Source organism: Hypanus sabinus, chromosome 1, assembly GCF_030144855.1.
Source record: "Hypanus sabinus isolate sHypSab1 chromosome 1, sHypSab1.hap1, whole genome shotgun sequence".
Lineage (NCBI taxonomy): Eukaryota > Metazoa > Chordata > Chondrichthyes > Myliobatiformes > Dasyatidae > Hypanus > Hypanus sabinus.
Window position 1 is genome coordinate 183,244,936 of NC_082706.1, and position 13,619 is coordinate 183,258,554.

General features: G+C 41.0%; 1 protein-coding gene across 7 annotated transcripts in view; it reads right to left on the reverse strand.

Moving 5' to 3' along the window:
• Nucleotides 1–12,916, reverse strand: part of stau2 (staufen double-stranded RNA binding protein 2) — a 325,427-nt gene extending 312,511 nt beyond the window's left edge. For 5 of the 7 annotated variants that reach the window (XR_009514472.1, XM_059982913.1, XM_059982922.1 and 2 more), the window contains exon 1: nt 12,715–12,916. The gene's annotated coding sequence lies outside the window, so the exon portion shown is untranslated. Of the gene's footprint in view, nt 1–10,101; nt 10,124–11,073; nt 11,141–12,714 lie in introns of those variants that run through there. The other 2 variants (XM_059982895.1, XM_059982903.1) reach the window with 2 other exon arrangements.
• Nucleotides 12,917–13,619: the final 703 nt, after the last annotated feature.

A 13,619-nucleotide genomic window follows, 5' to 3' on the forward strand; every position in this document is an offset into this window, starting at 1 on the left:
GTGATTATCCACATCCGGAGGAAGAACAGAAAGAGAAAGTTCTGCTTAAATCATGATAGATTGGTAAACACCAATGTACACGGGCATTCTATATGCATTTGTAAACCCATCTCTGAAAGCAAACGTACAGGAGCAGCAAGCAATTAAGGTACTAAAGAGTAAGTTGGCCTTTATTTAAGAAATTTGGAGCAAAGATATCTTACTATAATTATCAAGGGACATAGTGAGACCATACCTAAAGTATTTAGTGTTATTTCAGTGTTCATTTAGAAAGGATGTGTGCCAGAGAGAGTGCAATCAAGGTGCACTGATTCCTGGGTGGGTAAGACTATCACATGAGAACAGATTAGATCACTGGATTTTAGGAAAATGACAGGAAATTTCATTAAAGTCTCCACACTTCTGATAAGGCTTGACAGGCTAGATTCAGGAAGTGCCTTTCCCTTGAAGTTGCAACCTCAGGTTGCAGGCAAAGACAAACATGGCAGAGATGAGGAGGAACTCCTTCACTCAGAAGGAGAATCTGTGGAACTCACTACCACATGACAGTGATTTCATAACAAAGTAAATTTCAAAATTCAAAGTGAATGTATTATCAATGTACATGTTACCATATACAACCCTGGGGTTCACAGCAGAACAAATACAATAGAATCAATGAAAAGCTGCACGTAAACACTGACAAACAACTAATGTGCAAAATAAGGTACACACAAACAAATAACAATGAAGACATGAGTTGCAGAGACTTTGAAAGTGAGTCCCTACGTTGTGGAATAAACTCCGAGTTGAGGCGAGTCTAATTATCCACGCTGGTTCAGGAGCTGGATGATTGAAAGGTAATAACTGTTCCTGAATCTGGTGGTGTGCGACACAAGGTTCTGGTACCTCCTTCCCTTTAGAGCAGAGGGTCCCAACAATTTTTTATGCCATGGAACAATACCATTAAGCGAGGGGTCCATGGACCCCAGGCTGGCAACCCCTGCTTTAGACAGATAGATTTCTGGATATTAAAACAAACAGTGAGTCAGTAGGATTACATTACTGAGGTAGGTCACCTGTCACAACTGTTGATGGCCAAATGGCCATCACCTGCTTCAATTTTCCTATATTTACATGCTGAAACACCAAGATGCAACTGGAATAGGCAATTCACATACAACGAGAACATCAACGCAAATCCATGGGCCAAACAGTTTGCTTCCCTTCCTTATTTTCCACATACACCTTGTTACAGTGAACCCAATGAAGTCTCTAGATGGAAAGTCTTGTGTTATTACTGTATGGTCTTGTCTTGCCTTTGAAGATTGAAAACAAATCTGCTTTTCTGTATGTTGGCAGGATTTAATGCTCTGTTCTGGTTACCAGATAAAATAACCCTTAAATTAATGACTCAAGTCACTCATTGACAAACACAAAGCTGAGCTTCTGGCAAATTAGAATGTCACCAGCAAAAACGATGAACTATGCAGTCAGGATTACTGTATGTTATGAATCAGAAACTTGGCAGATGGCAGCAATTCACAACTTGTAAAAGGGAGAGGAAGAGAAATTGAACAATGATATCAATTACATTCTAATGCTCAGCAAGCTGCAGTCATTCAGATAGTTTATATTATCAAAGTCTTCAGACTGCAGAAAACTTCAGACAATGGCATTTTTGCAGAGAGCCCGCTATCTGAAAAGTGTCAAATCATGTGAAAATTAACAGGAGACTGTAGGGGTTGGGTAGTGTTGCAAAGACAGGGAGCCTGCTTAAGGACTTACACAGTTTAGGAGAGTGGGCAAAGTGGCAGGTGGTATACAACAGGGTGAAGAGTAAGATTATGCACTTTGCTACATGGAAATGGCCCATTTTTGAAATGGAGACAGAATTCAGAAATTGAAAGTGCAAAGGAACTTGGAAGTTCTTGTTCAGAATTCCCTCAAAACTGAATTGCTAATAAGGAAGCTAAATGCAATGTTAGCATTTATTCTGAAAGCATTCAAAAATTAAAAACAAGGATGCAAAGCTGAGACTTTATAAAGCATTGATCAGACTGCATTTGGAATATTCTAAGCAACTTTTGGGTACGATACTTAAAGATGTGCCGCGCCTAAAAATCAAGAAGTTCACAAGAATAATATCAATCAAAAGGCTCAGCATATGAGAACTATTTGGCAGCTCTGGATCTGTACTCTATGCAGTAGAGAAGGATTGGGTGTGGGGGAGAGGGGAAGGAACAGTATCTCACTTATTGAATGGCAGAGCAGGCTCGACGAACCAGATGGCCTACTCCTGCTCCTATTTCTTATCTTCTTAAACATACTAGGAAGAGTGGATGGGGAAAGGATGTCTCCATTAGTAGTTGGTGCTGCCCTCTAGTGTTTATTCAGTGGAAGACAAGCTGGATTGTGTTCTTTCGTCCATCTGCAGACTGTTGTGAACTGCTTGTTTGTGCCGATTAACACCCACGCACCATATTTTTTCGTGTGAATGTATCTTTACTGCTATATGTACCTTGTGCTGTGCATGACTGTTGGTATTGTGTTTTGCACCTTGGCCTCAGAGAAACGCTGTTTCATTCGGCTGTATTCATGGGTATTCGTGCGTGGTTGAATGATAATTAAACTCAAACTTGAAAGGACACTCCTCAGCCTCCTCCAATCCAGGAAAACCGTCCTAGCCTATTGAACGAGCAGCCAGAGGAAGCAGTTGTGGGAGATACAGTAACAATATTTAAAAGCCACCTGGACATGTACATGGATGAGAAACGTTTAGACGGGATATGGCAAAATGCAGACAAATGGAACTAGCTTAGATAATCAGCATGAACCAGTTGGGTCAAAGGATCTATTGGTGTGCTGTATGACTCTTTATAGTTTCCCGTTTTAACTCAAGGCCTTCAAAGTCTGCCATCATTGCAAATCTTTTCCATACCCTCTCTTGCTTTATCACATCCATTAATATGGCAACCGCCAGAACTACACACCACATTCCTAATTAACATTATGTACAACTGTAATATGGTGTCCCATTTCTTGAATCAAATGCCTCAAGCAAAGAAGCGGTCACCACAATGACCATCTGTGTCTCCACAATACACTTGTACTCCTAGATTTCTTGGTTCTATAACACTCTCCACAGCTCTGGCACTCACTGTAACTATGCTATCCTGGTTTAACTTCCCAAAATGCATGACATTGAATGTGTCCAAGTTAAATTCTATCTGCTACTCTCTTACTCACTTTCCAAATTGATTCAGATCTGGTTTTAATCTCAAACAAACTTCTTCACCATGAGAGTACCAATTTTAATGTCATCTGCAAATTTAATAGTTATGTCACCCATGTTCTCATCCTTTTGAAGCAGCTGAGTGACTTACTTGGCACTTCAGAGAGCAGAGTACAATTGATCTTCTTGCTGTGAAATGACATGGCTTACAGGTTAGTCAAACAACGCGAACAAGTTTCCTTGCTTCGAAAAGATTATGTCACGTTCAAGAATTTTAAAAATCCACATGGTTACAATTGTATTGCCGGATATTCAGTTATATTCACATTCTGAAACACCCAAAGGAAGAATACAAACATAATTGCTGTAGTATCAGCTCAGTTAAAGGTATAACCCATGCACTACCACACACACTGTATCTTTTTAATACGAGACATTCTATTCAATCAGGCTAACACAGAGTGCACAGGTATGCAAGAGATATTATATGTAAGCCATATTATATCTCCCAGGTTGAGAAAATTAGGTGTCAGACCTTGGCACTGAAACAGCAAAAATCAACAAAAAAACTTTAAAAAGAAATCACCAAGAATAAACAGCAGTCTCTAATCAAGTTCATAAAGACTGCATCGCAACATTTCAGTTAGATCCCTTTGGAAGTTAACGTTGCTGCATGCTTCCTCTTTTTGAAGCTGCAACTATTTTCAGTGATTGCTGCATCTGTACTTGAAGATCCCTTGTCCACTAACCCCACCTGGTCACTCACTCTCCAAGGAACAAGTAATCTCCCTTTTCTTTTTATCAAAACGTGTTACTTCGCACCCGAGTTCAAATTCAATTGCCAATTTTGCAATTCCATTAAGCAATCAAACAAAATGCTGGAGGAGTCCAGCTGGATAACCAAATGAATTAATGTCCTTTTTTTTGGATTTCCAATTCTCCTCAGTGTTGATTAGCCCTTCATCCCAATGGGATCTGCAAACAGAAAAACTGTAGTATTGATACCCAAGTCTAAATGTCAACATGCATCATGAACTCCACTGATGCTAAAGACCTCCACTCCACACGTTCTTAGACTGCCATTGACTCCCACTCTCCACCCTGAAGCCAGCTGACTATTCCAGGCAACTTACTCTGCCTCTCTGACTTTGTTTATTATTGAGTAATTTACTGTAGATTTATTTAAAAATCTAGGTAAATTATAGTTACTGCATTTATCATCAAGGAAGATCGCTGCTCAGAATCAGGTTTATTATCACTGGTACATGCCTGAAATTTGTTGCTCTGCGACAGCAGTAAATTGCAATACATAATAATAAAAGCAATAAATTACAAGCATACATAAAAAAAACTAAATTAACTAAGCAGTGCAAAAAGAGAGGGAAAAGTACTCAGGTTGTTTTCATGGCATCATTGTCCACTCAGAAGCCTGTTCTCACTATTCACTATTACACTTCCCATTTCTAAATTTATTCAGAGATACAGCACGGAACAGGCCCTTCCAGCCCACCGAGCCTTACAGCCCAGCAACTCACCCACTTAACACCAACCTCATCACAGGACAATTTACCATGAATGATTAACCTGCTAACAGCTTCGCTACCGTGGCACCCAAAACCATCACAAACATTTTGTTCCCTCATTTGACAGGGACCGTCAAATTTCTTCATAACACCATTATACCAAATGGTCTAATTCCCTGCACACCTTCAGTTCCCATTGATAAACACCAGTTTTCTGGCACTGCATCTTTCTCTAATTACTAATAGTGTGCATTGATAACAATGCTTTTGCTTCCCTAGATTGTAATCACCCCGGGCATGCCCTGTTCTCATTGCTACCATCAAGGAGGTGCAGCAGCCTAAAGTCACACACTCAGCATATCAAAAACAGCTACAGGTGTCCCCCTCTTTGCAAAGGTAGAGTGTTCCTATGAAACCTTTCTTAAGCAGAAAAGGCGTAAGGCAAAGAACCATTAACTTATATGGGAAAAATTTTCGTAAAAGCTAAAGTCCTCTTTGTAACACGAAAACAGGTTACTAATGTAAATCTTTTGTAAAAGCGAAGTGGCGTAAAGCGAACATTCTTAAAGCAGGGGACACCTGTACTTCCTTCCGCTGTCAAGATTACTGAATGAACAATGAACCCATGAACACTACCTCAGTACTTCTTTTCCTCTTTTTACACTACTTAATTTATTTTTAATATAGTCTTATTGTAATTTACAGTTTTTTTATTATGTATTGCAACATACTGCTACTGCAAAGCAACAGAAAATTTCACAGCATATGCCAGTAATATTAGACCGCTATTCTGATTCTGAAGTGATGTCAAGTTCAATTACCTTACTATATCCAGTTTCGATTTTAACTGCATTCATATTATTATTAACCTCGTCATTTAATGTCATCTCTACCTGTTCCAGCTCCCTAGTAAATACTGAAGCAAATTAAAGGTTTAATATTTCTTCCATTGCTATGTCATTGAAATTTTAGAAGACATAGGAGTCCATACAGTGCTCCTTGTGAATCAAAGGATGACTCTTCTGGAGTCAGATCTGCTGATGTACAAGTGACAACTCTCCAACCATTCATCCAGGCACTTTTTAAAAAGATGCAGTTTCTGCTTCCTTCCAGCCTGCAAGCCTCAAACCTCCAACGCAACTGAAAAGAATTCTCCCCATCCCTTGTCTTATCCTTCTGCCATTTTCTTTAAACCTCATGTTCGAACTCATAACTGGGAAACAGGTACTTCCAATTCATTCTCGCCAAGCACTCCAGACTTCAAAACAATCGTCAACCTTGGCTCATCTGTTCCAGAAAATATAATGTCAACTTATCCAAACTTACTTCATGACTAAAATTCCCAGTTCTGGCAATATCCTCAAATCATTCTTGTAATATAGTCAGAACCGTACACTTTACTCAAGCTGTCGTATCTGAAGCTTACTGAACTACAACTTTCCTGCCTTTATGTTCTATGTCTCAAACAATAAAATGTCTACTTACTTTAAAGTGCCTATTCTGCTGCTTTGAAGGATGTACACTCTGGTTCCCCTTTTCTCAATTTTTTTTTCCATTTATGTTGTCTCATAATATCATCTCCTTAAATAAAAGGCCTCAATTTTGTACCATCTTATTAGACACACCCCTTTCAAACCATGAAACTGATGAAAAGGAACCAAGTATTCAGCCATATGGATTCCCATTGTTAACAGCTTTCTAAACATAGAAACAACCATTTCCTGCTATTATCACTCTTTTGGATCAGATGCTTCGTTATTAGATCGACCATTCTAAGCTGTGGTACTGTCCTGTCAATCCCTTAAATGTAACACCCCCATCCCAATAATTCTTGTCAAAGATCCAGAAATACTTTACTGTTTCTTTTTCTGGTTCCTGTTGGCATTTACTTTAAAAAAAGATCCTTTCTGTTCTCTCACACACACCTTATCTATTTAAGTAATATACACATTCCTCCTTGCTTTAGCTGTTTCCTTATATCCTCATTCATCCATGGTCTCTCATGATTATTTCTTTCAGCAGAGTATTCACTCAGTGGCTACTTTATTAGGAACTGGGGTGGTCTCCTGAGGCTGTAGTCCATGCACTTCAAGGGGCAACCTGTTATATGTTCAGAAACACTCTTCCGCACACCACTATTGTACCACGATTATTTGAATTACTTTCGCCTTCCTGGCAGCTTGAACTGGCCTGGCCATTCTCTTCTGACCTCCCTCATTAACAAGCCGTATTTGCCCACAGAACTGCCAATCACTGGATGATTTTTTTTTTGTTTATACGCCATTCTGTGTAAACTTTAGATTTGTTGTGTGTGAGAATCCCAGGATTTCTGATATATTCAAACTAGTCTGAACATCACCTGAACCTCCTGAACATGTCTGCAAGCTTTCATGCATAGAGTTGCTACCACGATTGGCTATTTAGGTATTTGCTTTAACAAGCATGTGCGGCTAATTAAGTGGCTACCAAGTGTATATTTTATTGCATTTTTCTGAGTAACAGTTTAAATGTTTGTTGTTGTTACTCTGTTCCTGCACCTGCAATTTTCTTCCCAAATTCCATTCTAAAACCTTTGGAAAGTTTTTTGCCAATGTATTAGCCTGTTAATCATAACTGTACCCTCCATCAATTAAAGGCTTATTTTATTATAGTCATGATTACCCAGATGCTTCTTTATTTCTATACCTCTTGCAGAATGGTATTTTAGGTGTTACTATGTCAGGGGACATGTCCTGAGCCCAGCACACAAGTGTAATTACGAAGAAAAAATGACCGTAGCTCTACTTCCTTAGAGTTTGCAGAGATTCGGCATGACATCTAAAACTTTGACTAAACTTCAACAGATGTGTAATGGAAAGTATACTGAAAGCCAATGCCTTTGAACAGAAAACCTACAAAAAGTATATATTGTCCATAGCTAGGTAAAGCCCTCCCCACCATTGAGCACACCTACATAAAATGCTATCATAGGAAAGCAGCATCCATCATCAAGGACCCCATTCAGGACATCTCTCCTCGCTGCTGCCATCAGGAAGAAGGTACAAGAGCCTCAAATCTCACATCTCACACCACCGGGTTCAAGAACAGTTTCTACCCCTCAATTAACAGAATCTTGAACCAAAGGGGATAACTTGACTTGCTCCATCATTGAAACGTTCCCACAACCAATGGACTCACTTACAAGGAATGGTCATCTCATGTTTTCATTACTTATTGCTATTTATTTGTATCTGCATTTGCACCATTGGTTGTCTTCTGCACTCTGATTGAGCCCCCTAGTTGGGCAGTCTTTCATTGACTCAGTATCGTTAATATTCCATAAATTTGTTGAGTATGCCCACAAGAAAATGAATCTCAGGGTGACATGAATACGGTGACATATATGTTCTTTGATAATAAATTTTACTTTGAACTCTTTAAACACAGTTGAAACTCTATTCCCCAATACCCAAACTAGCCTCTTCTGTTCAGTTCAATAAAGCTCTCTGGAGATTTCAGACATCTCTTTCCACATCACCATACCAGACACCCCCAATCTTTCTGTATACATCTTTCTTCATTTGCATTACTAGGTGATGTATCAGAATCAGGTTTATTATCACCGGCACGTGACGTGAAATTTGTTAACTTAGCAGCAGCAGTTCAATGCAATACATAATCTAGCAGAGAGAAAAAAATAAATATTAATAATAAACAAGTAAATCAATTAGAGTATACGTATACTGAACAGACTTTTAAAACGTGCAAATTATGCTTATTAATGTGGTTTGATACTTCATGACATATTTCCCATTCACAGGGTTTCTACTTACCTGTCCTAGAGCCATCTCCTTTTGGTTAAATACCATTGTGCAAATTTAAAAAGCATTGCTTCTCCACCTCCTCCTTACAAACATGCTACATGCTGTGGTGATTTGTTCTCAATCCTGATTTTTCAGCAATCATGTCTCTGTAATTCCTATTATGACCCCCTTCGTCACAATGCATGACTGCCTCCTGCCCCCATTTCATGAATCAAAATCAGAATCAGGTTTATTATCACTGGCATGTGTTGTGAAATTTGTTGCAGCAATACATAATATAGAAGCAATAAAATAATAAGTAAATCAATTACAATATATGTATATTGAATAGATTAAAAGTCAAGCAAAAAACAGAATACATATTAAAAAAGTGAGATAGTGTTCACGGTTTCAATGTCCATTTAGGAATCAGATGGCAGAGAAGAAGAAACTGTTCCTGAATTGCTGAGTGTGTTCCTTCAGGCTTCTGTACCTCCTTCCTCATGGTAACAGTGAGAAAAGGGCATGCCCTGGGTGCTGGAGGTCCTTAATCATAGACACTGCCTTTCTGAGGCACCACTCCTTGAATTTGTCCTGGGTATTTTGTATGCTAGTGCCCAAGATATAGCCAACTAAATTTACGACCCTCTGCAGCTTCTTTCGGTCCTGTGCAGTAGCCCCCCCCCCCCCCCCCCCGCCCCCCATACCAGACAGTGATACAGCCTGTCAGAATGCTCTCCATGGCACATCTATAGAATTATTTTGAGTGTTTTTACTGACATTCCAAATTTCTTCAAACTCCTAATGAAGTATAGTCACTGCCATGACTGCCATTGAGTGCACTTCTGTAGAGTTGAATTGTGATTTCCAATCACTTTATCATTAACTGCCCTTTTAGATTCCTGTCCTCCAACTTCAGGCAATCTCTTGCCAATATGCTAGGCTTTCATTTTCCATTTTGTTTAAAACGACATGTTTTTTTAAAACCATATAACATATAACCATATGTTATTTTGTGGAGTTCTGCCCTTCCTAATATTAAACCTTTGTCACGCCATCTCATCCAGATTCAGGTGGGGCCTTCCTACCAGTACAGGTTTCAGAAATGGTGCTCACGACCAATGAAACAGACCGGGTTGCTGACTTAAGGCGAACACCAAGTGCTGAATTTGCTTCTGCCCAGCATTGCACAAGGATCCTGTCACATGCAGTGAACTAGATTTAATCACTGTCAGCTTGGAAAGAAATTTTCCACATTGTTTCCTGATTGGCCCAGTTTTAAAAACTTCATTTAACCATTCCCTGCATATGTTAAATCCTCTCTTGCCTAACCAACTGTTGGCAAAAAAAAATAAAGTATATTAATTTCCACTCCATACTGTTCACAAATGTAATATCTTGCAAGTCTTTATAGCCAATTAAGTATTTCTGACATGCTGTCACTGTTACAATGCAAAGTATGCAGCTGTAAATTTGTATGCAACAAACTCCACTTGAAGAAATAAATATTTGCTAGGATAAAAAGAAAATTCCAAGGCAGTATTTCACCTGAGAAAGCATAGATTTCATGTTAATACCTCACCTGTAAGACTGCACTGCTGACAATGTAGAATTCCTTGAGTACTGCACTGGCCATTATGAAACCTTTGTGCTCAAATCCCTGGAGTGGAACTACAGCCCACAACTTGTGAATTTCAAACAAGTATAAACTCTACCACAATAGGCTTTTTGAATTCAAACTCAACTTCATCATCAAGAAGTACAAAAGCAGCAGATGCCCAGGAATGCCTCTATTTGCCGGTTTCAGTGTAAATCACACAGCATCCTGCTTTAGTGATATATGAAGTTCATCATTATCATCATCTCCGGGTCTAAATTTGGGAACACCCTACTCAAATTAATTTGGGAATACTTAGAACTGGTTCAGCCTGCCTTGCTGTGCTGCTATTAATAAAAAAAAACACGTGAAAAAACACACTGAAGTTAAATGTCTACTACACAATCTACTCAACAAACTCAGAAGGTCAGGTAGCTTCAGTGGGCTGAAAGAAATTGTTATTAACACCGTGGTTTCAACCTGAGATATCGACAAATTTCTTGTCGTTCCTCCCCCACCACAAATGCTGCTTGACCCACTGAGCTATTCCAGTAGACCATTACTTCAGATTCCAGCATGTGCAGCCTCATATGTGTTAGATATGTAAACATCAGCTATTCTTATTAGCAATATTTTAACTTAAAGGTTTAACTTTTTCCACCAGAATCAGTGCACTTGGAAATAATGCAATGAGCTTCCATTAAAGATTATTGGCTTATTAACAACACAGAAGTGTTTTGCATCAACAACACAGCTTTCATTGGGCATTGCAGAGAACAGCACAGGATTCTGGCCGAACACAATGCCAAATTAAAGTAACTTCATCTGCTAGCACCTGGTCCTACCACCCCTTGCCTCTTCATGGGCCTGTCTAAACACCTCTTAAACAATACTGTTGTATTTGCTCACACCAACTTCCCTGGAAATGCATACCCTCTCTGTTAAAAAAAAACTTGCCTCATAAGTTTTAAAGTTTCTTCCTCTCACTTTAAAGTTATGGCCTCTGATATTTGATATTTCCTCCCTGGAAAAAAAGAGCATGTATCCATCCGATGTCTCACAAAATTTTATGAATTTCTATCAAGGCATATTTCAACCTGAGAAGTTTCAAAAGAAAGTAATTTTATGCAACTTCTCCTTATCCTCACGATAACGTCCTGACAACATCCTCGTGAAACTCTCCTGTACCCTTTTCAAAACCACCACAGTTTCCCTGTAACCCAGTGACCAGAACTGCATACAATGCTCAAACATGGTTTCTGCACTTGCACCACAAGATCCCTAACAATACACCCAAGGGTGCTGCCATTTACAGCATACTTTCCTTTTACATTTGACTTTCCAAAGGGCAATTACCTCACAACTGCCTAGATTAACCTCTAAGAGGACCACAACTTTGTCATGGTTTGGAGGCCTGTGTGCCTCAACAACCCAGAAAGCTATTTTGGCTGCAGTCAGGGCTTTATTCTTAGGCTCTTGGTAGGGTCACCCAAGCCAAACAGGTTAAAGGGTAGAGGTCAGAGGTTCAGGAGTTCATCTGGGAAAACAAAACTGTTACCGAAACAGTAAATGAAGAATCCTTCTGCATTTGAGTGGCCAAGGACAGGCAGAGACAGAGGACCTTCACTGCTGCCCTAAATGACAGCGGCATAACAGGCATTAGGCACGTGAACAGATCGAGCTCCACTGGCCTTTACAGCACACATATTTCCAATGTGTCGACATCCTGGCTCTCTATAACCTTTCTCGCCATCCACAATTACATAAACTTCTGTGTCATCTACAAATTTACTAATCAGACCAACTGCACTTTCATTCAGAATCACAAATGACAGAAGTTCCCTGCGAAACACCATTGGTCACAGATCTTCAGTCAAAATGACACCACTCCAATAGAGCACTCCATATTCTACGGGCAGGCCAAGTTTGAACCCTACCTACAAAGTGCATACATCTAGGTCTTAATCTTCTGGGTCAGACAACATCCCTACTCTCAATCATCTTCATCATTTCCTCAAAAGACATAATCAAGTTTGCAACAAGTTTACAACACCCCCACCCTCCAACTCTCACTATCAAGGCCATACTTTTCCAAATGTGAGTGAATGTTATTTCCAAGAAGTGTCTCCAATAGTTTCCACATTGCTAGTGTAGGTTCACCAATTTATAATTTCATACATCGCAAAGGAACAGTCCTCTGGAAACCTGCCTGTGGCTAAAGACGACACAATGACATCTGTCAAACAACCACCAATTTCAATAACTTGGGATGGACCGCATCAGACATTGCAGAAAAAGAAAAGTGGACAGTGCATGTAATGACATAATTACAATATCAATCAAGCAAAATAAAAAAAATCTCAGCATGACAGCATCATAGATACAGCATCCATAAGATATGTCAGTCAACACCTCCTCTCCCATCTGCCCTCCTCTATTCCTCCACCAGCCTCTCTCCCCTCCTCTGCTCGCCCACTCACCCATCTTCTACCCCCCCTCACCCGGCCTCTGTCTCTCCCCTGCACCCCCGGCCCCTCTCCCCTCCACCCCAGGCCCTCTCCCTTACGCTCCCCTCTGCCCCCGGCCCCTCGCCCCTACCTGAGGCCTGGAAGCGGCTCCAACATCGGCAAACACTAAAGAGAAATAACCCCGCGGGGGGAGGAGGGAGCCAACCACTGCAACCACCCCCCCTCGTCCGCTTCACGGGCACTGCTCGCCTCCGCTACATTGGCAGCTCGAGGTCACCGCCACCCTGTCAGCCCCAGCCTGAGATCCCGCTCCCCGCTCCCCGCATCCTGTCCCCGGGACGCTCCCCAGCCCACCCCCTCCACTCCGCGACCGCAGCCCCCGAGCCCTCCCGCTGCCGCGAAATGGTCGATCCCAGCTGCTCTCCACGCCCCCTTTCCGACCAATGACAGCGGGGGAAGACTTCAGCCAATCGAAATCCCGGCCTGAGCCCGTCCAATGGCAGAGTGGCCAGTTGACAGATTCGTCCGAGACTGACCAATAGAAAGCTCAGGCTGCTCCTGGACTTTGCTCAAACCGAAACTGGCCAATAGAAATCGCGTACTTAGTGCAGCAGTAACGCAGCTTGAGGGCGGGGCGTGTGCGCTGGGTGATTGATGGCTCCGTTGTGCAGCGCCTGGAGTGGAGCATCCCTGCAAACTGCACGCCCGATCGGCCGATCTGGTGGGAGATTGCTACTTAACAACTCACTTCATTCCCCTCCCCATTCCTGCCTCCTGCTCTGACACTTACAACGTTTTCATTATCAGCAGTTTTACTTTAGATTCCACTATTCCCTGCTCCAGAACCCTATGCATGATCCTGCGATACTCCCCCCACCTCACCAAAGCGGGTCTTCAGTCAATGAAAGTTATTACTCTTTCTTAATAATGTTGCAAAGCAGCCGCGACCACTGGAAAAAGCAAAGATTCTGGGACGATTCTGGGACGTGCTGCACGTTTACAGTTCCAGAATTCCTAGTCATAAGCTGTTCACAA